The sequence below is a fragment of the Pinus tabuliformis genome, chromosome 2_2, assembly GCF_031772625.1.
Source record: "Pinus tabuliformis cultivar Carrire ecotype Pingquan chromosome 2_2, CPIR1, whole genome shotgun sequence".
Taxonomy (NCBI): Eukaryota; Viridiplantae; Streptophyta; class Pinopsida; order Pinales; family Pinaceae; genus Pinus; species Pinus tabuliformis.
The window spans coordinates 1,264,801,245-1,264,811,212 of NC_142300.1; the positions used below are offsets into that span (position 1 = coordinate 1,264,801,245).

Below are 9,968 nucleotides of genomic sequence, written 5' to 3' on the forward strand. Positions count from 1 at the left end.
ACGAAATGCCTTTAAAATCTTAAGCCATTAATCCATTTCCTTACATGAAAAAGCATAATCCTGTTTAAAACATACTCCAAACCCCCAAATCATTGGATTCCTATCTCTATGTTATATTATATTTCTTGAAATATATTTTTAATTTTCGAATAAACTATATAACTGGATTAGAGTGAAAAGGCGCAAAGCTCGTTTAGGCTCAGGCACTTCGCAATTTCATTGATAGAGATAGCTTGACTAAGAACTCTTAAAAAAAAAGGTCGATGTGAAAATGAAATAGGTTGACAGATTCATTGACTTTCATAATCAAGGAGAAAGCTGCTCCTTCTCGGTAACTTAATTTACGATAAATTAAGACTTTCACCCGGTTTCCCTCATGACCAGTCAAGTAGCTTCCCTATTGGCTGTCCTGAAACTGTTGGGAATTTCTGATGATTTCAAACAAAATAACTGAACAGAATAGAGAAAATGCTCTGTTTTAACATAGCGGAAACTAAAATTGTTTTCTGGGAAGAACAGAGTTCACACATATAAACAAAACCTTTGTATTCATTAAATAAAAAACTGTTGTTACAAACTTCTTGCTCTCACAGAGGGATTACAACAAGAACGCTTCAGTTCCACACAAAAAAAAATCACTCTGTCTCTCGAGAAAATTTTACACTCCTGTGTGTAAAAATTTCTTTACATTCACTGCTATGTGAAAATTTTTCATTCATTTATGCTGCTGCATATACCATTACATATTCGTTCTCTTAAATAAAAAACATTACATTCGCTGCTGCGAATTCCCTTTCGTTTTCACTCAACGAAGAAAAAAAACTTTCTTCACGCTGCTGTGTGCTTCCCCTTGCCTATGCAATGCATAACATCCTCAAAAAACATTCGCGCTCTTCTATTCTCCCTTTTTTTTACTTCGCAATACTATGCGTATTACATTGCATAACATTTAAACAAAAATGAAAACATATGACTTTTACCTTTTCTTGTCCCGTAAAACAAGAATTACACCCGTGCATAAAAAAATATTAAAATTAAAACTTTTACCAACATTCTACGAATCACATTAAGTTTCATTAATTTCTTTTCTGACAAAGCTAGCGGTCAAACAAAATTCACTCCACCGCGAGTAAGAGATAAATCTATGGTGCAGGTCTGTTCATCGAATCGGACGGCTGCGAATTGATATCGCACGACCCTTCTTGCCAAACTTTATGCTCCGGGAAAAACTGCTTTGACAAAACTGCTGTCCACGTGTCTGCTGCTGGGTGTTATCGTTACCCCTCCGAAAAATACCACCGTCTCATGAAAAGCGGTGCGATGAACACTTGCGATTTTCTGGAATATAACGCGGTAGTGGAAATTATAATTTCAACACTCCCCTTTAATTTCAACTGCTGGGTTATCAGTCATACCCAGATATTTGCTCAAAAACTCAAAACTTTTTTGTCCCAATGGCTTGGTCAGAATGTTTGCAACCTACTCCTGAGTTATGCAGTGTTGTAAAACAATTTTTCCATTGTTTACCAATTCCCTGATGTAGTGAAACTTTGTGTCAATGTGTTTCGTTCTCTTATGAAACACAACATTCTTGGATAATGCAATAGTTGAGCTATTGTCACAGAAAATCACAGTTCCTTTTGTTTGCTCTTGGCATAAACTCCTTAACATCTTTCTCATCCAAATTGCTTGATACGCTGCTGCTGTAGCTGCCACATATTCTGCTTCTGCTGTAGACAACACTACAATAGGTTGTTTTTTAGAAGCCCATGAAATGGCTCCTGAACCCATGTGAAAAACATAACCGGATGTGCTTTTCCGATCATCTACACTTCCAGCCCAATCACTATCAGTGTATCCAATTAAATCTGAACATTTTGAGATAGTATATAAAATGCCAAACCTTTTAGTACCTTTAACATACCTCAGAATCCTTTTTGCTGCTTGCCAATGTGCTTCTTTTGGCCTCTCCATGAATCTGGAAATTAAACTAACAGCATACATTATATCCGGCCTAGTTGCAGTCAAATACATGAGGCTGCCAACTATGCTCTTGTACAAACTACGATCAAAATCCTTGTTGTTTTCCTCTTTGCTAAGTTTTAATCCCATCACTGTGGGAGTGATTGCTGCTTTTCTCTCCTGCATATGAAATATTTCCAACACTTCATTAACATATTTCGCCTGTAAGATAAAAATCCCATTTCCATTTTGTTCTACTTCTATTCCTAAGAAGTATCTCAACAAACCCATGTCAGTCATTTCGAATTCCTCTTTCATCACTGTTTTGAAATTTTCAATAAGATAATCATCATTACCTGTGAAAATAACATCATCAACATATAACACAAAAATTAGTAATTTACCATCCTTTTCTTTGATGTAGAGGGTGTGTTCTCCCTCACACTTTTCAAATCCATTTTCCAGTAGATAGGAATCTATCCTACTGTACCACGCTCTTGGTGCTTGCTTCAGCCCATAAAGAGCTTTCTTCAATCTGCACACTTTGTGATCTTGGCCTTTCTTTTCATAGCCTAGAGGTTGCTCAATGTAAACCTCTTCCTTTAACACTCCATTTAGGAATGCTGACTTCACGTCCATTTGGTAAACTTTCCACTTGTTTTGTGTTGCTATGGACAACACTGCTCTCACGATTTCCATTCTAGCAACCGGTGCAAAAGTTTCCTCATAGTCTCTCCCATACTGTTGCTTATATCCTTTGACAACAAGTCTCGCCTTGTGTCTTTTTATTTTGCCTTCAGCATTACTCTAGGTCTTGTAGACCCATTTAACTCCAATGACTTCCTTTCCTTTCGGTAGTTCAACTAAATCCCATGTCTTGTTTCTTTCTATGGCATTGATCTCCTCATCCATAGCTTCTATCCATTTCCTATCCTTAATTGCTTCTTCGAAATGAACAGGGTCATCAACATGACAATATAAAGCAAACAAAGAGTTCATACCTTCATTTGCTGCCTCTTGTTCATAAATGTCACTTAAATTTCTGAACTTCTTACCTCTTTCATTTGGTGCACAAGTGCTTGAAGAAGCACTTGAACTTCCTCCTTGTGGTGTGCTTGGGGAAGCACTTTCATTTCTCCTCAAGGGTGTCCCTTGCTGCCCTTGTGTTGGTGCTGCTGTTTGGGGATGTATTTTAGCCATCTCCTCATCATCTTCATCATGTGACAAAGATTTTTTAACATTCACTGTTTTCTCTATGCTTCCATCCCAAGCTTACTCCTCAATGAACTGAACATCTCTACTTACAATAAGCTTCTTGGTGGATGGGTTATACAACCTGTAAGCTTTGGATTCCTCACTGTATCGAATGAAAATACATTTCTCCCCTTTGTTGTCCAACTTCTTCCTTAGCTAATCTGGAATGTGTGCATAAGCCACACATCCAAAAACTTTCATGTGGGTGACTCCTTACTTTGTCCCACTCCATGCTTCTTCTGGCACTCTGTTCATCACTGCTTTTGTAGGGCATCTATTCAAAATGCATGCTGTATAGTGTACAGCTTCAGCCCAATAATCATTTGGTAAATGCTTTGCCTTTAACATGCTCCCTGCCATATCCATGATTGTCCTATTCTTCCTTTCAGCAACTCCATTTTGCTGCGGAGTGTACCTAGTGGTAAACTGCTTATGAATTCCATTTTCTCTACAAAAACATAGAAATTCTTTGGAGATATACTCACCTCCTGTATCAGTTTTTAAAACTTTGATAAGCAACCCACTTTGGTTTTCTACAAGTGCCTTGAAATTGCAAAATCTTTCAAACACTTCACTTTTGTTGTTCAGGAAATAATCCTAAGTTTTTCTAGTAAAATCATCAATGAATGTTATTATATAGTGGCTGCCTGCAAGTGATGGAGTTTGCATCGGTCCACATAAATCTGAGTGGACAATTTCTAAGGGTGCTTTTGCCCTTATGCTTTTCCGAGATGGAAAACTTTCTCTGTGTTGTTTCCCCAAGATACAACCTTCACAAAGGCTGTCTGGTTTCTCTATCAATCGTAATCCTCTTACCATTCCTTTTCTATTCAATAAGTCAAGACCTCCAAAGTTGAGATGTCCAAATCTCAAGTGCCACAACGAATTTTCATCTTTTGGTTTGCTTTGGAAAGCCTCTTGAGTCACTGCTGCTATTTCTTCTTTATTTTTCAAATCTGCTTTCATTTTGAGAGGGAACATCCTGTTCCTTGTCATTTTCACTTCAGCGATACATTGTTTGCTGGGTGTTTTATCCATGATGGTGCATACATCATCCACAAAGAAAACATTGTACCCCTTTTGAACAAGTTGTCCAATACTTAAGAGATTACATTTCATTCCAGGAACATAATAAACATCTGCTATGGTTTTCTTTTCACCTTTCTTTGTTAAGACTTTTACTTCTCATTTTCCCATAACATAAACTTTATTATCAGTCCCTAGTGTGACTTGTAACTTTACACTCTGATCTAACATAGAAAACAGGGCTATATTTCCTGTCATATGGTTGCTGCAACCGGAGTTTAGAAACCATGCATATTCACTCTTTTCTTCGGCCATATTACAGGCTAAAAAAATTTTATCTTGGCTGATATTTTCTCTAGTGAAATTTGCACTAGTTCTATTACTCATATCATGCTGCTTCTTCCTACATTCATTTGCATAATGCCCATATTTTTTACAATAATGACATTGGACATTGGATTTATCATATCTTTGTCCTTGAGCATGATGTTGTCCACTTTGTTGGCTGCTGCCTTGGCCTTGGTTCTGATTTGGATTGCTGCCTCTTCCTTGAGCATTTGCTGGACTGTTTCTTCCACCTCTGTTTTGGCTTCTGCCTCTTCCTCTCTTGTTTCCTCTGCCTTGACCTCTTCCTCTTCCAAATAACATCTGGGTCTTAAATACATGCTCCAGAGATGAGTTTTCATTTCTACTCAATCTCTGCTCATGTGTTATCAGTGATGCATGTAGTTCATCAACTGAAAAGTTTGTGAGATCCTGTGTCTCTTCTATGGTGGTGACAATCACATCAAACCTTGAGGGTAGGATCCTCAATAGTTTCTCCACAATCCTCCTTTCTTCAAGAATCTCTCCATGAGACCTTATCTGTGTGACTAGTCCAATCACATGTGTGAATAATGAGTCAATATTATCTAACTCCTTCCTGCAGAGGTTCTCAAAATCTCTCCTCGGCAACTGTAGTTTTGCTGTCTTCACTTTCTCCATGCCTTGATAGGCTATCTTGAGAGTTTCCCATGCTTCTTTGGATCTCTTGGCTGCTGCTATCCTTGGAAACACACTCTCATGCACTTCTTGATACAAAAGGTAGAGGGCTTTAGAATCCTTCTTCTTATTGCTCTTCAACAGATCTTTCTCTGCCTGAGTTAAATTATTAAACTCATTTTAATCTGCTGGTTCTTCAAAACCATCCTCAACAAATTCCCATAATTCTTGGTAAGCAAGCAAAGCTTTCATAGTTATTTCCCAATAGTCATAGTTTTTTTCATTAAATTGTGGGAGCTGGGTATTACAGATATCCATGCTAGTGCTGGCTCCAGCCATTTTTGCACTCTTAACTATGCTTCAAAATACTTGACTGTTTATTTAAAATAACTGACTGTCTTCAACAGTAACACAAAAACTAATTTGAGAAATACCTTGGATTCTTTTGACTGAGTCTTTACTCTGCTGGAGAAGCTGCTGCAACAAGAAATCCTTCCTTCAGCTTCTTTGACACCTTCAAAGAGCCTGGACAAGCTTTGATACCATGTTGGGAATTTCTGATGATTCCAAACAAAATAACTGAACAGAACAGAGAAAATGCTCTGTTTTAACACAACGGAAACTAAAATTGTTTTTGTGGGAAGAACAAAGTTCACACATATAAACAAAACCTTTGTATTCATTAAATAAAAAACTATTGTTACAAACTTCTTCCTCTCACAGAGGGATTACAACAGGAACGCTTCAGTTCCACACAAAAAAAAATTACTCTGTCTCTCCAGAAAATTTTACACTCCTGTGTGTAAAAATTTCTTTACATTCACTGCTGTGTGAAAAATTTTCATTCATTTACGTTGCTGCATATACCATTACATATTCATTCTCTCAACAAAAAAAATATTACATTCACTGCTACAAATTCCCTTTCGTTTTCACTCAACGAAGAAAAAAAAACTTTCTTCACGCTGTTGCGTGCTTCCCCTTGCCTATGCAATGCATAACATCCTCAAAAAACATTCACGCGCCTCTGTTCTCCCTTTTTTTACTTCGCACTACTGTGCGTATTACATTGCATAACATTTAAACAAAAACGAAAACGAAAACATATGACTTTTACCTTTTCTTGTCCCGTAAAACAAGAATTACACCCGTGCATAAAAAAATATTAAAATTAAAACTTTTACCAACATTCTACGAAACACATTAAGTTTCATTAATTTCTTTTCTAACAAAGCTGGCGGTCAAACAAAATTCACTTCACCGCGAGTAAGAGATAAATCTATGGTGTAGGTTTGTTCATCGAATCAGACGGCTGTGAGTTGATATCGCACGGCCCTTCTTGCCGAACTTTACACTCCGGGAAAAACTGCTTTGACAAAACTGCTGTCCACGTGTCTGTTGCTGGGTGTTATCGCTGCCCCTCCAGAAAATACCACCATCTCATGAAAAGCGATGCGATGAACACTGGCGGTTTTATGGAATATAACGCGGCAGTGGAAATTATAATTTCAACAGAAACAGTTTCCACGCGCTGTCCTGAAACTAACTATATTTATATGCTGCCAACATTAAGGTGGAATGATATAACTCTGGAGAGTTTCATTTTTTGGTGGTACTTCAGAAATGAGTATCCCTTTATATCGTAAACGCCTTACAGCGAGGCGTTTATGGACAGTGGTGATGCTCAAACGAAGAATTGCAGTGAAGAAATTACAGCAAATTGCCATCGATCTTGACATGAAGTACTTTGGAGGAGACAAAATCACGAACATAAATTCCATTGGAGCTAATTTCAATGATCACTATGAATTTTCATGCAGCAGCCCGCCTTCATTTAAGTCGTCCAACTCTGGCCATGGCGTTAACTCAGGAAGTGGACGAAATCATTTGTATGGTCATTTTCTTCTAAGAGCACTCCTGCCCTCCTGCACTGGCGTCAATGTAAAAGATGACTTGGATTCTGAATCGGGTAATGATGACATTCCCCATTTCATTGCTTGCAATGAAGATGATGATCAATGTTCCAGCTATACAGATCCCCAATTTTCGCTTAATTCTGATTCTAATGAATCGTCTTCTGATCCCTTCACTTCTCTTTCAACAAATACATGTTCCAATGGTTGTTTGAGCTCAGAAATTGATAGGTAGGCGGAAGAATTTATAGCCACATTTTACAAGCAGATGCGTCTGCAGCGTCAAGATTCTTGCGAAAATTACGAAGAAATGTTTGTCAGAGGATCCAGTTAGTTGAAATCAATCCTAGCTGTTAATTATTGATGTATGTTTGTGTTGTCATTAATGGCAGACTATGGAGGTTACATTGCCAGGGTTTCAGCGGAGACAAATCCGCAAGTTATTTTGTTAGTTGGTAATTTCTAGTATTTTAAGTAGAGTTTAAATTTAGGAACAGGTAGTTAGTTATTCGCTAACTGCAGAAAACCACCGCTGTTCTAGGGTTAACGTTTGGAGTCCCACCCCCACAGTATAAGCTATTGCTTACTGGAAAGAGAAATCGATGTCGTGTCAAGAACAGAGCGGCAAATAGATGTTTCAAGATGAAACAACAGTTGCAATAGATAAACCCACCATAATTAAAACATACCATTTAAAAATACATATATCTTTAAAAATAAAAATAAAATTAAAATTAAAAACACAATTAAAAAAAAAAACATAAAAGAGTGAAAATTAAAAATAAATAAATAAATTAAAATAAAATATTAAAATTAAATAAAAACTTCAAAATATTAAAAAAATATTAAAATTAAATAAAAATAAAAATATAGCCCCTTGGAAGCCATATAATTTTGTTTATTTAATTTTTTTTTTCTTTCTAAATTGTTTTCTAATGTGTTTTCATTTTAAATCATTTTTATTATTCTTTTAAATAATTATTATTGTTATTATTTATTTCAATCTTATTTTATTGATTTATTATTTTTTTTTTTTAAATTTTAAATTTTAATATTTTTTTTTAATTTTGTTTAAATGTTTTTTTAATCTTTTAATTATTGAATTTGGTTTTATTGAATTTTTTATGTTAATTTTTTTCTTAAATTATAGTTTTTTGGAAATAATTTTTTCCATTTATTTTTTTATTTTTCTTAATTTTTTTTTAAATTATTTCTTTTTATGTTTTAGTATATTTTTTAATTCATTTCTTTTTTTTTTTTAATTTGTTTGTGTTTCTTTTGTTTTAATTTTTGTTTTGTTTTGTATTTTTAATTATTATTATTATTATTATTATTATATATCTTGAAGGGCCTGTTTCGATCTTCGACTAGCAATCCGACCTCATTATGTGTCAATTTGATAGGTGATTTTAAAATTGTCGTTATAATGGATCAAGTCCTCCCCCACAATGTTTCAATTTCATGGTGGACTTTTAAGTTTTCATTGCAATGGGTCGAGTTTGATTATACTGCGGGTCAATTTGATGGTTGATTTTTATTTTTTGTTCTTATAATGTATCATTTCAAATTCTAATTTTCGTGCAGCACCCCGCCTTCAACTAAGTCGTCCAACTCCGGCCATGGCGTTAACTCAGGAAGTGGACGAAAAAAATTGTATGGTCATTTTCTTATGAGAGCACTCCTGCCCTCTTGCATTTGCGTCAATCTGAAAGATGACTCGGATTCCGAATCGGGTAATGATGACATTCCCCACTTCATTGCTTGCGATGAAGATGATGATCAATGTTCCAGCTATACGGATCCCGAAATTGACAGGAAGGCAGAAGAATTTATAGCCACATTTTACAAGCAGATGCGTCTGGAACACCAAGATTCTTATGTGAAATGCCAAGAAATGTTGGCCAGAGGATCCAGTTAGTTAAAACGAAAGCAGTTGTTAATTATTCATGTATTGTTGTACTTGTCATTAATGATGGCAGATTATGGAGGTTACATTGTCAGGTGTTCAACTAAAACAAATTCGCCAGCTATTATGTTAGTTGGCAATTTCTATAGTTTAAATTTACGAACAGTTGAATACTCACTCATTTATGTATGTGTTACATAAAATTAGCATGTTTATTATTAGCACCAAAATTCAAGGGTTTATTTAATTTTATATTAGATATCATTTTCGGATTCAATTGGTTTAAGTAAGTCATTCATTTATAACCGTTTCCATGAGAGGTAGTAGTAATTGATTAATTTCTCATGATTTTTTAATAGTCCACTTAACACTCATTGCATCTTAATGCTCAATAGGGGTGAAGAAGTGGGATTGAAACTAGTGAAATGAATCACATAGTGTCAATCATCAATTCCACAGCTTGCACCCGATAACTAGGACTTCCCCAGAGATCACCCATCCCAGATCGCCTGCGCGCTTAATTGTGAACTGCGGTGTTGGAGAGGTAAATCCCCTCTGCGGACAGAGGCGATCCCCACTAGCCCAAAATGGGTCTAGCAACAATCAAACAATGCTATCACGCAAGTTCCTAATTGCAAATTAAAGGTGGATTATGAGAGCTTACTTGGATTCCAACGCTAGTGTTGTAGAAGAGTCGACACTCCCATTCCTTTGCTCCGGCCGGTCACGATCCTCACGATCTCCGTGAATGGACACCTGCACATGCAAAGAACGACACAAATACAAGCATAAAATCCAATAGATGCAATTATATATCGGTCAGAAAAGATATAACTCAAACATCATCACAATTAACAACAAGAGTGGAACCATAATGATAGTCATCTATTATTGATAATCAACAAAGAAGAATACAACCATAGTTC

General features: G+C 36.0%; 1 pseudogene; it reads left to right on the forward strand.

The window, feature by feature from the left end:
• Positions 1–6,846: 6,846 nt before the first annotated feature.
• Positions 6,847–9,054, forward strand: LOC149198097 (uncharacterized; annotated as a pseudogene).
• The last annotated feature ends 914 nt before the right edge of the window (positions 9,055–9,968 follow it).